This window comes from Pseudophryne corroboree, unplaced genomic scaffold (genome assembly GCF_028390025.1).
Source record: "Pseudophryne corroboree isolate aPseCor3 unplaced genomic scaffold, aPseCor3.hap2 scaffold_621, whole genome shotgun sequence".
NCBI lineage: Eukaryota > Metazoa > Chordata > Amphibia > Anura > Myobatrachidae > Pseudophryne > Pseudophryne corroboree.
In genome coordinates, this window is record NW_026970217.1 from 220,462 (window position 1) to 238,868 (window position 18,407).

General features: G+C 34.7%; 1 non-coding gene across 1 annotated transcript; it reads left to right on the forward strand.

The window, feature by feature from the left end:
* Positions 1 to 15,578: 15,578 nt before the first annotated feature.
* TRNAN-AUU (transfer RNA asparagine (anticodon AUU)) lies at positions 15,579 to 15,652 on the forward strand. Its single transcript has one exon. It is a non-coding gene; the product is annotated as a tRNA-Asn (tRNA).
* Positions 15,653 to 18,407: the final 2,755 nt, after the last annotated feature.

The window sequence follows — 18,407 nt, forward strand, 5'->3', positions numbered from 1 at the left end:
AAAACAATACTGTCAATATACTATTAAAACAAATTAAAATGGTAAAAGTTATTGTACTTTAAGTAAAAATAAAAGAGACAAAATATCAATCCCAGTTTTGGATTACTTTAATTAACAAAAAAAAATGCATATAGCAGAGGATAGTTTCAATCTGCCTACCTCTGGGTTATGGGCCCAGCATGCTTCCATTGCAGTACTCTGCTGCACATGTAAGTTCAAGAGATCCTGAAGCACTCACTCATCATGGGAAAGTACCAATGTGTTTCTTCGTTGGTTGATGGAAGAAACATCTTACAAAAACTCTCCAGATTATTGACTTTTTAAAGTTTTTCTAGGAAACGTTTTAGATGAATGCTTATTATCCTTTGTCAGTATAGACTTTTGCAAAGTGTCTCTGTGGCGCAATCAGTTAGTATGTATGGCTATTAACCAAAAGGTTGGTGGTTCAATCCCACCCAGAGACCTAATTGACCTTGTTATCAGATTTTGGTGATCTTTAAGTAGACAAGTCAAATTTCATACCCCCTGTTATGGTGTAGGGTACCTGGCCTTCTCTGATGTAATCAGAGTTAGATTTGATTCAGTGATTTTATAAAAACATCTAGGAAGCACAATTTAGCAGTGGGTTGCAGAGAAAAAGAAATATGCTGGCAAAAAAATCAAATTGCGTGATTAAACAGCTCTTCATTTTCTGGCTTTATTTTTATGCTAACAAATTTGTTCTCTGAAAAGTGTCCACAAAGCCAAGTCTCTGATTAACACCTTTGTAAGAATGTTTTTTCACCTATTACTAAATTAAACTTGCTTCATTGGAAAGGCAGCAAGATGCATCCTCATTTCAATGTCTACTGAAATAATACAGGTTGACACCAGGAAACATTAACGCCACTGCATCCTTGCTGCTTTCTCATGTGGAAGTCTGTTTAATGTGAAAACAAGGTGATATCTAATTAGCACACAGGTAAGGAATTAAGAAAATCTTTATTTAAGGGTGAAGATGTTTCTCACAAAATCGTTGCCCCAATGCATCATTGAAATTCAAGCTGGAAAGATGATTTTAATATATCACTTGTACATTTTGTATTGCTCTTCTGGTGACAATGTAGTTTGTTTTTGTCAATTACCATTTTAATAATAGGGTAAAGAAAATGAAGTGGATTTTTGAAAGAAAACAATACTGTCAATATACTATTAAAACAAATTAAAATGGTAAAAGTTATTGTACTTTAAGTAAAAATAAAAGAGACAAAATATCAATCCCAGTTTTGGATTACTTTAATTAACAAACAAAAAATGCATATAGCAGAGGATAGTTTCAATCTGCCTACCTCTGGGTTATGGGCCCAGCATGCTTCCATTGCTGTACTCTGCTGCACATGTAAGTGCAAGAGATCCTGAAGCACTCACTCATCATGGGAAAGTACCAATGTGTTTCTTCGTTGGTTGATAGAAGAAACATCTTACAAAAACTCTCCAGATTATTGACTTTTTTAAGTTTTTCTAGGAAACGTTTTAGATGAATGCTTATTAGCATTTGTCAGTATGTACTTTTTGCAAAGTGTCTCTGTGGCGCAATCAGTTAGTGTGTACGGCTATTAACCAAAAGGTTGGTGGTTCAATCCCACCCAGGGACGTAATTGACATTGTTATCAGATTTTGGTGATCTTTAAGTAGACAAGTCAAATTTCATACCCCCTGTTATGGTGTAGGGTACCTGGCCTTCTCTGATGTAATCAGAGTTAGATTTGATTCAGTGATTTTATAAAAACATCTAGGAAGCACAATTTAGCAGTGGGTTGCAGAGAAAAAGAAATATGCTGGCAAAAAAACCAAATTGCGTGATTAAACAGCTCTTCATTTTCTAGCTTTATTTTTATGCTAACAAATTTGTTCTCTGAAAAGTGTCCACAAAGCCAAGTCTCTGATTAACACCTTTGTAGGGATGGTTTTTCACCTATTACTAAATTAAACTTGCTTCATTGGAAAGGCAGCAAGATGTATCCTCATTTCAATGTCTACTGAAATAATACAGGTTGACACCAGGAAACATTAACGCCACTGCATCCTTGCTGCTTTCTCATGTGGAAGTCTGTTTAATGTGAAAACAAGGTGATATCTAATTAGCACACAGGTAAGGAATTAAGAAAATCTTTATTTAAGGGTGAAGATGTTTCTCACAAAATCGTTGCCCCAATGCATCATTGAAATTCAAGCTGGAAAGATGATTTTAATATATCACTTGTACATTTTGTATTGCTCTTCTGGTGACAATGTAGTTTGTTTTTGTCAATCACCATTTTAATAATAGGGTAAAGAAAATGAAGTGGATTTTTGAAAGAAAACAATACTGTCAATATACTATTAAAACAAATTAAAATGGTAAAAGTTATTGTACTTTAAGTAAAAATAAAAGAGACAAAATATCAATCCCAGTTTTGGATTACTTTAATTAACAAAAAAAAATGCATATAGCAGAGGATAGTTTCAATCTGCCTACCTCTGGGTTATGGGCCCAGCATGCTTCCATTGCAGTACTCTGCTGCACATGTAAGTGCAGGAGATCCTGAAGCACTCACTCATCATGGGAAAGTACCAATGTGTTTCTTCGTTGGTTGATGGAAGAAACATCTTACAAAAACTCTCCAGATTATTGACTTTTTAAAGTTTTTCTAGGAAACGTTTTAGATGAATGCTTATTAGCCTTTGTCAGTATGGACTTTCGCAAAGTGTCTCTGTGGCGCAATCGGTTAGTATGTACGGCTATTAACCATAAGGTTGGTGGTTCAATCCCACCCAGGGACCTAATTGACCTTGTTATCAGATTTTGGTGATCTTTAAGTAGACAAGTCAAAATTTCAAACCCCCTGTTATGGTGTAGGGCACCTGGCCTTCTCTGATGTAATCAGAGTTAGATTTGATTCAGTGATTTTATAAAAACAGCTAGGAAGCACAATTTAGCAGTGGGTTGCAGAGAAAAAAAATATGCTGGCAGAAAAATCCAATTGAGTGATTAAACAGCTCTTCATTTTCTGGCTTTATTTTTATGCTAACAAATTTGTTCTCTGAAAAGTGTCCACAAAGCCAAGTCTCTGATTAACACCTTTGTAAGGATGGTTTTTCACCTATTACTAAATTAAACTTGATTCATTGGAAAGGCAGCAAGATGCATCCTCATTTCAATGTCTACTGAAATAATACAAGTTGACACCAGGAAACATTAACGCCACTGCATCCTTGCTGCTTTCTCATGTGGAAGTCTGTTTAATGTGAAAACAAGGTGATATCTAATTAGCACACAGGTAAGGAATTAAGAAAATCTTTATTTAAGGGTGAAGATGTTTCTCACAAAATCGTTGCCCCAATGCATCATTGAAATTCAAGCTGGAAAGATGATTTTAATATATCACTTGTACATTTTGTATTGCTCTTCTGGTGACAATGTAGTTTGTTTTTGTCAATTACCATTTTAATAATAGGGTAAAGAAAATGAAGTGGATTTTTGAAAGAAAACAATACTGTCAATATACTATTAAAACAAATTAAAATGGTAAAAGTTATTGTACTTTAAGTAAAAATAAAAGAGACAAAATATCAATCCCAGTTTTGGATTACTTTAATTAACAAAAAAAAATGCATATAGCAGAGGATAGTTTCAATCTGCCTACCTCTGGGTTATGGGCCCAGCATGCTTCCATTGCAGTACTCTGCTGCACATGTAAGTGCAAGAGATCCTGAAGCACTCACTCATCATGGGAAAGTACCAATGTGTTTCTTCGTTGGTTGATGGAAGAAACATCTTACAAAAACTCTCCAGATTATTGACTTTTTAAAGTTTTTCTAGGAAACGTTTTAGATGAATGCTTATTAGCCTTTGTCAGTATGGACTTTTGCAAAGTGTCTCTGTGGCGCAATCAGTTAGTATGTACGGCTATTAACCAAAAGGTTGGTGGTTCAATCGCACCCAGGGACCTAATTGACCTTGTTATCAGATTTTGGTGATCTTTAAGTAGACAAGTCAAAATTTCAAACCCCCTGTTATGGTGTAGGGTACCTGGCCTTCTCTGATGTAATCAGAGTTAGATTTGATTCAGTGATTTTATAAAAACAGCTAGGAAGCACAATTTAGCAGTGGGTTGCAGAGAAAAAAAATATGCTGGCAGAAAAATCCAATTGAGTGATTAAACAGCTCTTTATTTTCTGGCTTTATTTTTATGCTAACAAATTTGTTCTCTGAAAAGTGTCCACAAAGCCAAGTCTCTGATTAACACCTTTGTAAGGATGGTTTTTCACCTATTACTAAATTAAACTTGCTTCATTGGAAAGGCAGCAAGATGCATCCTCATTTCAATGTCTACTGAAATAATACAGGTTGACACCAGGAAACATTAACGCCACTGCATCCTTGCTGCTTTCTCATGTGGAAGTCTGTTTAATGTGAAAACAAGGTGATATCTAATTAGCACACAGGTAAGGAATTAAGAAAATCTTTATTTAAGGGTGAAGATGTTTCTCACAAAATCGTTGCCCCAATGCATCATTGAAATTCAAGCTGGAAAGATGATTTTAATATATCACTTGTACATTTTGTATTGCTCTTCTGGTGACAATGTAGTTTGTTTTTGTCAATTACCATTTTAATAATAGGGTAAAGAAAATGAAGTGGATTTTTGAAAGAAAACAATACTGTCAATATACTATTAAAACAAATTAAAATGGTAAAAGTTATTGTACTTTAAGTAAAAATAAAAGAGACAAAATATCAATCCCAGTTTTGGATTACTTTAATTAACAAAAAAAAATGCATATAGCAGAGGATAGTTTCAATCTGCCTACCTCTGGGTTATGGGCCCAGCATGCTTCCATTGCAGTACTCTGCTGCACATGTAAGTGCAAGAGATCCTGAAGCACTCACTCATCATGGGAAAGTACCAATGTGTTTCTTCGTTGGTTGATGGAAGAAACATCTTACAAAAACTCTCCAGATTATTGACTTTTTAAAGTTTTTCTAGGAAACGTTTTAGATGAATGCTTATTAGCCTTTGTCAGTATGGACTTTTGCAAAGTGTCTCTGTGGCGCAATCAGTTAGTATGTACGGCTATTAACCAAAAGGTTGGTGGTTCAATCGCACCCAGGGACCTAATTGACCTTGTTATCAGATTTTGGTGATCTTTAAGTAGACAAGTCAAAATTTCAAACCCCCTGTTATGGTGTAGGGTACCTGGCCTTCTCTGATGTAATCAGAGTTAGATTTGATTCAGTGATTTTATAAAAACAGCTAGGAAGCACAATTTAGCAGTGGGTTGCAGAGAAAAAAAATATGCTGGCAGAAAAATCCAATTGAGTGATTAAACAGCTCTTTATTTTCTGGCTTTATTTTTATGCTAACAAATTTGTTCTCTGAAAAGTGTCCACAAAGCCAAGTCTCTGATTAACACCTTTGTAAGGATGGTTTTTCACCTATTACTAAATTAAACTTGCTTCATTGGAAAGGCAGCAAGATGCATCCTCATTTCAATGTCTACTGAAATAATACAGGTTGACACCAGGAAACATTAACGCCACTGCATCCTTGCTGCTTTCTCATGTGGAAGTCTGTTTAATGTGAAAACAAGGTGATATCTAATTAGCACACAGGTAAGGAATTAAGAAAATCTTTATTTAAGGGTGAAGATGTTTCTCACAAAATCGTTGCCCCAATGCATCATTGAAATTCAAGCTGGAAAGATGATTTTAATATATCACTTGTACATTTTGTATTGCTCTTCTGGTGACAATGTAGTTTGTTTTTGTCAATTACCATTTTAATAATAGGGTAAAGAAAATGAAGTGGATGTTTGAAAGAAAACAATACTGTCAATATACTATTAAAACAAATTAAAATGGTAAAAGTTATTGTACTTTAAGTAAAAATAAAAGAGCCAAAATATCAATCCCAGTTTTGGATTACTTTAATTAACAAAAAAAAATGCATATAGCAGAGGATAGTTTCAATCTGCCTACCTCTGGGTTATGGGCCCAGCATGCTTCCATTGCAGTACTCTGCTGCACATGTAAGTGCAAGAGATCCTGAAGCACTCACTCATCATGGGAAAGTACCAATGTGTTTCTTCGTTGGTTGATGGAAGAAACATCTTACAAAAACTCTCCAGATTATTGACTTTTTAAAGTTTTTCTAGGAAACGTTTTAGATGAATGCTTATTAGCCTTTGTCAGTATGAACTTTTGCAAAGTGTCTCTGTGGCGCAATCAGTTAGTATGTATGGCTATTAACCAAAAGGTTGGTGGTTCAATCCCACCCAGGGACCTAATTGACCTTGTTATCAGATTTTGGTGATCTTTAAGTAGACAAGTCAAATTTCATACCCCCTGTTATGGTGTAGGGTACCTGGCCTTCTCTGATGTAATCAGAGTTAGATTTGATTCAGTGATTTTATAAAAACATCTAGGAAGCACAATTTAGCAGTGGGTTGCAGAGAAAAAGAAATATGCTGGCAAAAAAATCAAATTGCGTGATTAAACAGCTCTTCATTTTCTGGCTTTATTTTTATGCTAACAAATTTGTTCTCTGAAAAGTGTCCACAAAGCCAAGTCTCTGATTAACACCTTTGTAGGGATGGTTTTTCACCTATTACTAAATTAAACTTGCTTCATTGGAAAGGCAGCAAGATGCATCCTCATTTCAATGTCTACTGAAATAATACAGGTTGACACCAGGAAACATTAACGCCACTGCATCCTTGCTGCTTTCTCATGTGGAAGTCTGTTTAATGTGAAAACAAGGTGATATCTAATTAGCACACAGGTAAGAAATTACGAAAATCTTTATTTAAGGGTGAAGATGTTTCTCACAAAATTGTTGCCCCAATGCATCATTGAAATTCAAGCTGGAAAGATGATTTTAATATATCACTTGTACATTTTGTATTGCACTTCTGGTGACAATGTAGTTTTTTTTTGTCAATTACCATTTTAATAATAGGGTAAAGAAAATTAAGTGGATTTTTGAAAGAAAACTATACTGTCAATATACTATTAAAACAAATTAAAATGGTAAAAGTTATTGTACTTTAAGTAAAAATAAAAGAGCAAAAATATCAATCCCAGTTTTGATTACTTAAATTAACAAAAAAAAATGCATATAGCAAAGGATAGTTTCAATCTGCCTACCTCTGGGTTATGGGTCCAGCATGCTTCCATTGCAGTACTCTGCTGCACATGTAAGTGCAAGAGATCCTGAAGCACTCACTCATCATGGGAAAGTACCAATGTGTTTATTCATTGGTTGATGGAAGAAACATCTTACAAAAACTCTCCAGATTATTGATTTTTTAATGTTTTTCTAGGAAACGTTCTAGATGTATGCTTATTAGCCTTTGTCAGTATGTACTTTTTGCAAAGTGTCTCTGTGGCGCAATCGGTTAGTGTGTTCGGCTATTAACCAAAAGGTTGGTGGTTCAATCCCACCCAGGGACGTAATTGACCTTGTGATCAGATTTTGGTGATATTTAAGTAGACAAGTCAAAATTTCAAACCCCCTGTTATGGTGTAGGGTACCTGGCCTTCTCTGATGTAATCAGAGTTAGATTTGATTCAGTGATTTTATAAAAAACAGCTAGGAAGCACAATTTAGCAGTGGGTTGCAGAGAAAAAAAATATGCTGGCAGAAAAATCCAATCGAGTGATTAAACAGCTCTTCATTTTCTCGCTTTTTTTTATGCTAACAAATTTGTTCTCTGAAAAGTGTCCACAAAGCCAAGTCTCTGATTAACACCTTTGTAAGGATGGTTTTTCACCTATTACTAAATTAAACTTGCTTCATTGGAAAGGCAGCAAGATGCATCCTCATTTCAATGTCTACTGAAATAATACAGGTTGACACCAGGAAACATTAACGCCACTGCATCCTTGCTGCTTTCTCATGTGGAAGTCTGTTTAATGTGAAAACAAGGTGATATCTAATTAGCACACAGGTAAGGAATTAAGAAAATCTTTATTTAAGGGTGAAGATGTTTCTCACAAAATCGTTGCCCCAATGCATCATTGAAATTCAAGCTGGAAAGATGATTTTAATATATCACTTGTACATTTTGTATTGCTCTTCTGGTGACAATGTAGTTTGTTTTTGTCAATTACCATTTTAATAATAGGGTAAAGAAAATGAAGTGGATTTTTGAAAGAAAACAATACTGTCAATATACTATTAAAACAAATTAAAATGGTAAAAGTTATTGTACTTTAAGTAAAAATAAAAGAGACAAAATATCAATCCCAGTTTTGGATTACTTTAATTAACAAAAAAAAATGCATATAGCAGAGGATAGTTTCAATCTGCCTACCTCTGGGTTATGGGCCCAGCATGCTTCCATTTCAGTACTCTGCTGCACATGTAAGTTCAAGAGATCCTGAAGCACTCACTCATCATGGGAAAGTACCAATGTGTTTCTTCGTTGGTTGATGGAAGAAACATCTTACAAAAACTCTCCAGATTATTGACTTTTTAAAGTTTTTCTAGGAAACGTTTTAGATGAATGCTTATTAGCCTTTGTCAGTATGGACTTTTGCAAAGTGTCTCTGTGGCGCAATCAGTTAGTATGTACGGCTATTAACCAAAAGGTTGGTGGTTCAATCCCACCCAGGGACCTAATTGACCTTGTTATCAGATTTTGGTGATCTTTAAGTAGACAAGTCAAAATTTCAAACCCCCTGTTATGGTGTAGGGTACCTGGCCTTCTCTGATGTAATCAGAGTTAGATTTGATTCAGTGATTTTATAAAAACAGCTAGGAAGCACAATTTAGCAGTGGGTTGCAGAGAAAAAAATATGCTGGCAGAAAAATCCAATTGAGTGATTAAACAGCTCTTTATTTTCTGGCTTTTTTTTTATGCTAACAAATTTGTTCTCTGAAAAGTGTCCACAAAGCCAAATCTCTGATTAACACCTTTGTAAGGATGGTTTTTCACCTATTACTAAATTAAACTTGCTTCATTGGAAAGGCAGCAAGATGCATCCTCATTTCAATGTCTACTGAAATAATACAGGTTGACACCAGGAAACATTAACGCCACTGCATCCTTGCTGCTTTCTCATGTGGAAGTCTGTTTAATGTGAAAACAAGGTGATATCTAATTAGCACACAGGTAAGGAATTAAGAAAATCTTTATTTAAGGGTGAAGATGTTTCTCACAAAATCGTTGCCCCAATGCATCATTGAAATTCAAGCTGGAAATATGATTTTAATATATCACTTGTACATTTTGTATTGCTCTTCTGGTGACAATGTAGTTTGTTTTTGTCAATTACCATTTTAATAATAGGGTAAAGAAAATGAAGTGGATTTTTGAAAGAAAACAATACTGTCAATATACTATTAAAACAAATTAAAATGGTAAAAGTTATTGTACTTTAAGTAAAAATAAAAGAGACAAAATATCAATCCCAGTTTTGGATTACTTTAATTAACAAAAAAAAAATGCATATAGCAGAGGATAGTTTCAATCTGCCTACCTCTGGGTTATGGGCCCAGCATGCTTCCATTGCAGTACTCTGCTGCACATGTAAGTGCAAGAGATCCTGAAGCACTCACTCATCATGGGAAAGTACCAATGTGTTTCTTCGTTGGTTGATGGAAGAAACATCTTACAAAAACTCTCCAGATTATTGACTTTTTAAAGTTTTTCTAGGAAACGTTTTAGATGAATGCTTATTAGCCTTTGTCAGTATGGACTTTTGCAAAGTGTCTCTGTGGCGCAATCGGTTAGTATGTACGACTATTAACCATAAGGTTGGTGGTTCAATCCCACCCAGGGACCTAATTGACCTTGTTATCAGATTTTGGTGATCTTTAAGTAGACAAGTCAAAATTTCAAACCCCCTGTTATGGTGTAGGGTACCTGGCCTTCTCTGATGTAATCAGAGTTAGATTTGATTCAGTGATTTTATAAAAACAGCTAGGAAGCACAATTTAGCAGTGGGTTGCAGAGAAAAAAAATATGCTGGCAGAAAAATCCAATTGAGTGATTAAACAGCTCTTCATTTTCTGGCTTTATTTTTATGCTAAGAAATTTGATCTCTGAAAAGTGTCCACAAAGCCAAGTCTCTGATTAACACCTTTGTAAGGATGGTTTTTCACCTATTACTAAATTAAACTTGCTTCATTGGAAAGGCAGCAAGATGCATCCTCATTTCAATGTCTACTAAAATAATACAAGTTGACACCAGGAAACATTAACGCCACTGCATCCTTGCTGCTTTCTCATGTGGAAGTCTATTTAATATGAAAACAAGGTGATATCTAATTAGCACACAGGTAAGGAATTAAGAAAATCTTTATTTAAGGGTGAAGATGTTTCTCACAAAATCGTTGCCCCAATGCATCATTGAAATTCAAGCTGGAAATATGATTTTAATATATCACTTGTACATTTTGTATTGCTCTTCTGGTGACAATGTAGTTTGTTTTTGTCAATTACCATTTTAATAATAGGGTAAAGAAAATGAAGTGGATTTTTGAAAGAAAACAATACTGTCAATATACTATTAAAACAAATTAAAATGGTAAAAGTTATTGTACTTTAAGTAAAAATAAAAGAGACAAAATATCAATCCCAGTTTTGGATTACTTTAATTAACAAAAAAAATGCATATAGCAGAGGATAGTTTCAATCTGCCTACCTCTGGGTTATGGGCCCAGCATGCTTCCATTGCAGTACTCTGCTGCACATGTAAGTGCAAGAGATCCTGAAGCACTCACTCATCATGGGAAAGTACCAATGTGTTTCTTCGTTGGTTGATGGAAGAAACATCTTACAAAAACTCTCCAGATTATTGACTTTTTAAAGTTTTTCTAGGAAACGTTTTAGATGAATGCTTATTAGCCTTTGTCAGTATGGACTTTTGCAAAGTGTCTCTGTGGTGCAATCGGTTAGTGTGTTTGGCTATTAACCAAAAGGTTGGTGGTTCAATCCCACCCAGGGACGTAATTAACCTTGTGATCAGATTTTGGTGATATTTAAGTAGACAAGTCAAAATTTCAAACCTCCTCTTATGGTGTAGGGTACATGGCCTTCTTTGATGTAATCAGAGTTAGATTTGATTCAGTGATTTTATAAAAAACAGCTAGGAAGCACAATTTAGCAGTGGGTTGCAGAGAAAAAGAAATATGCTGGCAAAAAAATCCAATTGAGTGATTAAACAGCTCTTCATTTTCTGGCTTTATTTTTATGCTAACAAATTTGTTCTCTGAAAAGTGTCCACAAAGCCAAGTCTCTGATTAACACCTTTGTAAGGATGGTTTTTCACCTATTACTAAATTAAACTTGCTTCATTGGAAAGGCAGCAAGATGCATCCTCATTTCAATGTGTACTGAAATAATACAAGTTGACACCAGGAAACATTAACGCCACTGCATCCTTGCTGCTTTCTCATGTGGAAGTCTGTTTAATGTGAAAACAAGGTGATATCTAATTAGCACACAGGTAAGGAATTAAGAAAATCTTTATTTAAGGGAGAAGATGTTTCTCACAAAATTGTTGACCCAATGCATCATTGAAATTCAAGCTGGAAAGATGATTTTAATATATCACTTGTACATTTTGTATTGCTCTTCTGGTGACAATGTAGTTTGTTTTTGTCAATTACCATTTTAATAATAGGGTAAAGAAAATGAAGTGGATTTTTGAAAGAAAACAATACTGTCAATATACTATTAAAACAAATTAAAATGGTAAAAGTTATTGTACTTTAAGTAAAAATAAAAGAGACAAAATATCAATCCCAGTTTTGGATTACTTTAATTAACAAAAAAAATGCATATAGCAGAGGATAGTTTCAATCTGCCTACCTCTGGGTTATGGGCCCAGCATGCTTCCATTGCAGTACTCTGCTGCACATGTAAGTTCAAGAGATCCTGAAGCACTCACTCATCATGGGAAAGTACCAATGTGTTTCTTCGTTGGTTAATGGAAGAAACATCTTACAAAAACTCTCCAGATTATTGACTTTTTAAAGTTTTTCTAGGAAACGTTTTAGATGAATGCTTATTAGCCTTTGTCAGTATGGACTTTTGCAAAATGTCTCTGTGGCGCAATCAGTTAGTATGTACGGCTATTAACCAAAAGGTTGGTGGTTCAATCGCACCCAGGGACCTAATTGACCTTGTTATCAGATTTTGGTGATCTTTAAGTAGACAAGTCAAAATTTCAAACCCCCTGTTATGGTGTAGGGTACCTGGCCTTCTCTGATGTAATCAGAGTTAGATTTGATTCAGTGATTTTATAAAAACAGCTAGGAAGCACAATTTAGCAGTGGGTTGCAGAGAAAAAAAATATGCTGGCAGAAAAATCCAATTGAGTGATTAAACAGCTCTTTATTTTCTGGCTTTATTTTTATGCTAACAAATTTGTTCTCTGAAAAGTGTCCACAAAGCCAAGTCTCTGATTAACACCTTTGTAAGGATGGTTTTTCACCTATTACTAAATTAAACTTGCTTCATTGGAAAGGCAGCAAGATGCATCCTCATTTCAATGTCTACTGAAATAATACAGGTTGACACCAGGAAACATTAACGCCACTGCATCCTTGCTGCTTTCTCATGTGGAAGTCTGTTTAATGTGAAAACAAGGTGATATCTAATTAGCACACAGGTAAGGAATTAAGAAAATCTTTATTTAAGGGTGAAGATGTTTCTCACAAAATCGTTGCCCCAATGCATCATTGAAATTCAAGCTGGAAAGATGATTTTAATATATCACTTGTACATTTTGTATTGCTCTTCTGGTGACAATGTAGTTTGTTTTTGTCAATTACCATTTTAATAATAGGGTAAAGAAAATGAAGTGGATTTTTGAAAGAAAACAATACTGTCAATATACTATTAAAACAAATTAAAATGGTAAAAGTTATTGTACTTTAAGTAAAAATAAAAGAGCCAAAATATCAATCCCAGTTTTGGATTACTTTAATTAACAAACAAAAAAATGCATATAGCAGAGGATAGTTTCAATCTGCCTACCTCTGGGTTATGGGCCCAGCATGCTTCCATTGCTGTACTCTGCTGCACATGTAAGTGCAAGAGATCCTGAAGCACTCACTCATCATGGGAAAGTACCAATGTGTTTCTTCGTTGGTTGATAGAAGAAACATCTTACAAAAACTCTCCAGATTATTGACTTTTTTAAGTTTTTCTAGGAAACGTTTTAGATGAATGCTTATTAGCATTTGTCAGTATGTACTTTTGCAAAGTGTCTCTGAGGCGCAATCAGTTAGTGTGTACAGCTATTAACCAAAAGGTTGGTGGTTCAATCCCACCCAGGGACGTAATTGACCTTGTTATCAGATTTTGGTGATCTTTAAGTAGACAAGTCAAATTTCATACCCCCTGTTATGGTGTAGGGTACCTGGCCTTCTCTGATGTAATCAGAGTTAGATTTGATTCAGTGATTTTATAAAAACATCTAGGAAGCACAATTTAGCATTGGGTTGCAGAGAAAAAGAAATATGCTGGCAAAAAAATCAAATTGCGTGATTAAACAGCTCTTCATTTTCTGGCTTTATTTTTATGCTAACAAATTTGTTCTCTGAAAAGTGTCCACAAAGCCAAGTCTCTGATTAACACCTTTGTAGGGATGGTTTTTCACCTATTACTAAATTAAACTTGCTTCATTGGAAAGGCAGCAAGATGTATCCTCATTTCAATGTCTACTGAAATAATACAGGTTGACACCAGGAAACATTAACGCCACTGCATCCTTGCTGCTTTCTCATGTGGAAGTCTGTTTAATGTGAAAACAAGGTGATATCTAATTAGCACACAGGTAAGGAATTAAGAAAATCTTTATTTAAGGGTGAAGATGTTTCTCACAAAATTGTTGACCCAATGCAACATTGAAATTCAAGCTGGAAAGATGATTTTAATATATCACTTGTACATTTTGTATTGCTCTTCTGGTGACAATGTAGTTTGTTTTTGTCAATTACCATTTTAATAATAGGGTAAAGAAAATGAAGTGGATTTTTGAAAGAAAACAATACTGTCAATATACTATTAAAACAAATTAAAATGGTAAAAGTTATTGTACTTTAAGTAAAAATAAAAGAGACAAAATATCAATCCCAGTTTTGGATTACTTTAATTAACAAAAAAAAAATGCATATAGCAGAGGATAGTTTCAATCTGCCTACCTCTCGGTTATGAGCCCAGCATGCTTCCATTGCAGTACTCTGCTGCACATGTAAGTTCAAGAGATCCTGAAGCACTCACTCATCATGGGAAAGTACCAATGTGTTTCTTCGTTGGTTGATGGAAGAAACATCTTACAAAAACTCTCCAGATTATTGACTTTTTAAAGTTTTTCTAGGAAACGTTTTAGATGAATGCTTATTAGCCTTTGTCAGTATGGACTTTTGCAAAGTGTCTCTGTGGTGCAATCAGTTAGTATGTACGGCTATTAACCAAAAGGTTGGTGGTTCAATCCCACCCAGGGACCTAATTGACCTTGTTATCAGATTTTGGTGATCTTTAAGTAGACAAGTCAAATTTCATACCCCCTTTTATGGTGTAGGGTACCTGGCCTTCTCTGATGTAATCAGAGTTAGATTTGATTCAGTGATTTTATAAAAACATCTAGGAAGCACAATTTAGCATTGGGTTGCAGAGAAAAAGAAATATGCTGGCAAAAAAATCAAATTGCGTGATTAAACAGCTCTTCATTTTCTGGCTTTATTTTTATGCTAACAAATTTGTTCTCTGAAAAGTGTCCACAAAGCCAAGTCTCTGATTAACACCTTTGTAGGGATGGTTTTTCACCTATTACTAAATTAAACTTGCTTCATTGGAAAGGCAGCAAGATGTATCCTCATTTCAATGTCTACTGAAATAATACAGGTTGACACCAGGAAACATTAACGCCACTGCATCCTTGCTGCTTTCTCATGTGGAAGTCTGTTTAATGTGAAAACAAGGTGATATCTAATTAGCACACAGGTAAGGAATTAAGAAAATCTTTATTTAAGGGTGAAGATGTTTCTCACAAAATTGTTGACCCAATGCATCATTGAAATTCAAGCTGGAAAGATGATTTTAATATATCACTTGTACATTTTGTATTGCTCTTCAGGTGACAATGTAGTTTGTTTTTGTCAATTACCATTTTAATAATAGGGTAAAGAAAATGAAGTGGATTTTTGAAAGAAAACAATACTGTCAATATACTATTAAAACAAATTAAAATGGTAAAAGTTATTGTACTTTAAGTAAAAATAAAAGAGACAAAATATCAATCCCAGTTTTGGATTACTTTAATTAACAAAAAAAATGCATATAGCAGAGGATAGTTTCAATCTGCCTACCTCTGGGTTATGGGCCCAGCATGCTTCCATTGCAGTACTCTGCTGCACATGTAAGTGCAAGAGATCCTGAAGCACTCACTCATCATGGGAAAGTACCAATGTGTTTCTTCGTTGGTTGATGGAAGAAACATCTTACAAAAACTCTCCAGATTATTGACTTTTTAAAGTTTTTCTAGGAAACGTTTTAGATGAATGCTTATTAGCCTTTGTCAGTATGGACTTTTGCAAAGTGTCTCTGTGGCGCAATCGGTTAGTGTGTTTGGCTATTAACCAAAAGGTTGGTGGTTCAATCCCACCCAGGGACGTAATTAACCTTGTGATCAGATTTTGGTGATATTTAAGTAGACAAGTCAAAATTTCAAACCTCCTCTTATGGTGTAGGGTACATGGCCTTCTTTGATGTAATCAGAGTTAGATTTGATTCAGTGATTTTATAAAAAACAGCTAGGAAGCACAATTTAGCAGTGGGTTGCAGAGAAAAAGAAATATGCTGGCAAAAAAATCCAATTGAGTGATTAAACAGCTCTTCATTTTCTGGCTTTATTTTTATGCTAACAAATTTGTTCTCTGAAAAGTGTCCACAAAGCCAAGTCTCTGATTAACACCTTTGTAAGGATGGTTTTTCACCTATTACTAAATTAAACTTGCTTCATTGGAAAGGCAGCAAGATGCATCCTCATTTCAATGTGTACTGAAATAATACAAGTTGACACCAGGAAACATTAACGCCACTGCATCCTTGCTGCTTTCTCATGTGGAAGTCTGTTTAATGTGAAAACAAGGTGATATCTAATTAGCACACAGGTAAGGAATTAAGAAAATCTTTATTTAAGGGTGAAGATGTTTCTCACAAAATTGTTGACCCAATGCAACATTGAAATTCAAGCTGGAAAGATGATTTTAATATATCACTTGTACATTTTGTATTGCTCTTCTGGTGACAATGTAGTTTGTTTTTGTCAATTACCATTTTAATAATAGGGTAAAGAAAATGAAGTGGATTTTTGAAAGAAAACAATACTGTCAATATACTATTAAAACAAATTAAAATGGTAAAAGTTATTGTACTTTAAGTAAAAATAAAAGAGACAAAATATCAATCCCAGTTTTGGATTACTTTAATTAACAAAAAAAAAAATGCATATAGCAGAGGATAGTTTCAATCTGCCTACCTCTGGGTTATGGGCCCAGCATGCTTCCATTGCAGTACTCTGCTGCACATGTAAGTTCAAGAGATCCTGAAGCACTCACTCATCATGGGAAAGTACCAATGTGTTTCTTCGTTGGTTGATGGAAGAAACATCTTACAAAAACTCTCCAGATTATTGACTTTTTAAAGTTTTTCTAGGAAACGTTTTAGTTAAATGCTTATTAGCCTTTGTCAGTATGGACTTTTGCAAAGTGTCTCTGTGGCGCAATCAGTTAGTATGTACGGCTATTAACCAAAAGGTTGGTGGTTCAATCCCACCCAGGGACCTAATTGACCTTGTTATCAGATTTTGGTGATCTTTAAGTAGACAAGTCAAAATTTCAAACCCCCTGTTATGGTGTAGGGTACCTGGCCTTCTCTGATGTAATCAGAGTTAGATTTGATTCAGTGATTTTATAAAAACAGCTAGGAAGCACAATTTAGCAGTGGGTTGCAGAGAAAAAAAATATGCTGGCAGAAAAATCCAATTGAGTGATTAAACAGCTCTTTATTTTCTGGCTTTATTTTTATGCTAACAAATTTGTTCTCTGAAAAGTGTCCACAAAGCCAAGTCTCTGATTAACACCTTTGTAAGGATGGTTTTTCACCTATTACTAAATTAAACTTGCTTCATTGGAAAGGCAGCAAGATGCTTCCTCATTTCAATGTCTACTGAAATAATACAGGTTGACACCAGGAAACATTAACGCCACTGCATCCTTGCTGCTTTCTCATGTGGAAGTCTGTTTAATGTGAAAACAAGGTGATATCTAATTAGCACACAGGTAAGGAATTAAGAAAATCTTTATTTAAGGGTGAAGATGTTTCTCACAAAATCGTTGCCCCAATGCATCATTGAAATTCAAGCTGGAAAGATGATTTTAATATATCACTTGTACATTTTGTTTTGCTCTTCTGGTGACAATGTAGTTTGTTTTTGTCAATTACCATTTTAATAATAGGGTAAAGAAAATGAAGTGGATTTTTGAAAGAAAACAATACTGTCAATATACTATTAAAACAAATTAAAATGGTAAAAGTTATTGTACTTTAAGTAAAAATAAAAGAGACAAAATATCAATCCCAGTTTTGGATTACTTTAATTAACAACAAAAAAATGCATATAGCAGAGGATAGTTTCAATCTGCCTACCTCTGGGTTATGGGCCCAGCATGCTTCCATTGCAGTACTCTGCTGCACATGTAAGTTCAAGAGATCCTGAAGCACTCACTCATCATGGGAAAGTACCAATGTGTTTCTTCGTTGGTTGATGGAAGAAACATCTTACAAAAACTCTCCAGATTATTAACTTTTTAAAGTTTTTTTAGGAAACGTTTTAGATGAATGCTTATTAGCCTTTGTCAGTATGGACTTTTGCAAAGTGTCTCTGTGGCGCAATCAGTTAGTATGTACGGCTATTAACCAAAAGGTTGGTGGTTCAATCCCACCCAGGGACCTAATTGACCTTGTTATCAGATTTTGGTGATCTTTAAGTAGACAAGTCAAAATTTCAAACCCCCTGTTATGGTGTAGGGTACCTGGCCTTCTCTGATGTAATCAGAGTTAGATTTGATTCAGTGATTTTATAAAAACAGCTAGGAAGCACAATTTAGCAGTGGGTTGCAGAGAAAAAAAATATGCTGGCAGAAAAATCCAATTGAGTGATTAAACAGCTCTTTATTTTCTGGCTTTATTTTTATGCTAACAAATTTGTTCTCTGAAAAGTGTCCACAAAGCCAAGTCTCTGATTAACACCTTTGTAAGGATGGTTTTTCACCTATTACTAAATTAAACTTGCTTCATTGGAAAGGCAGCAAGATGCATCCTCATTTCAATGTCTACTGAAATAATACAGGTTGACACCAGGAAAC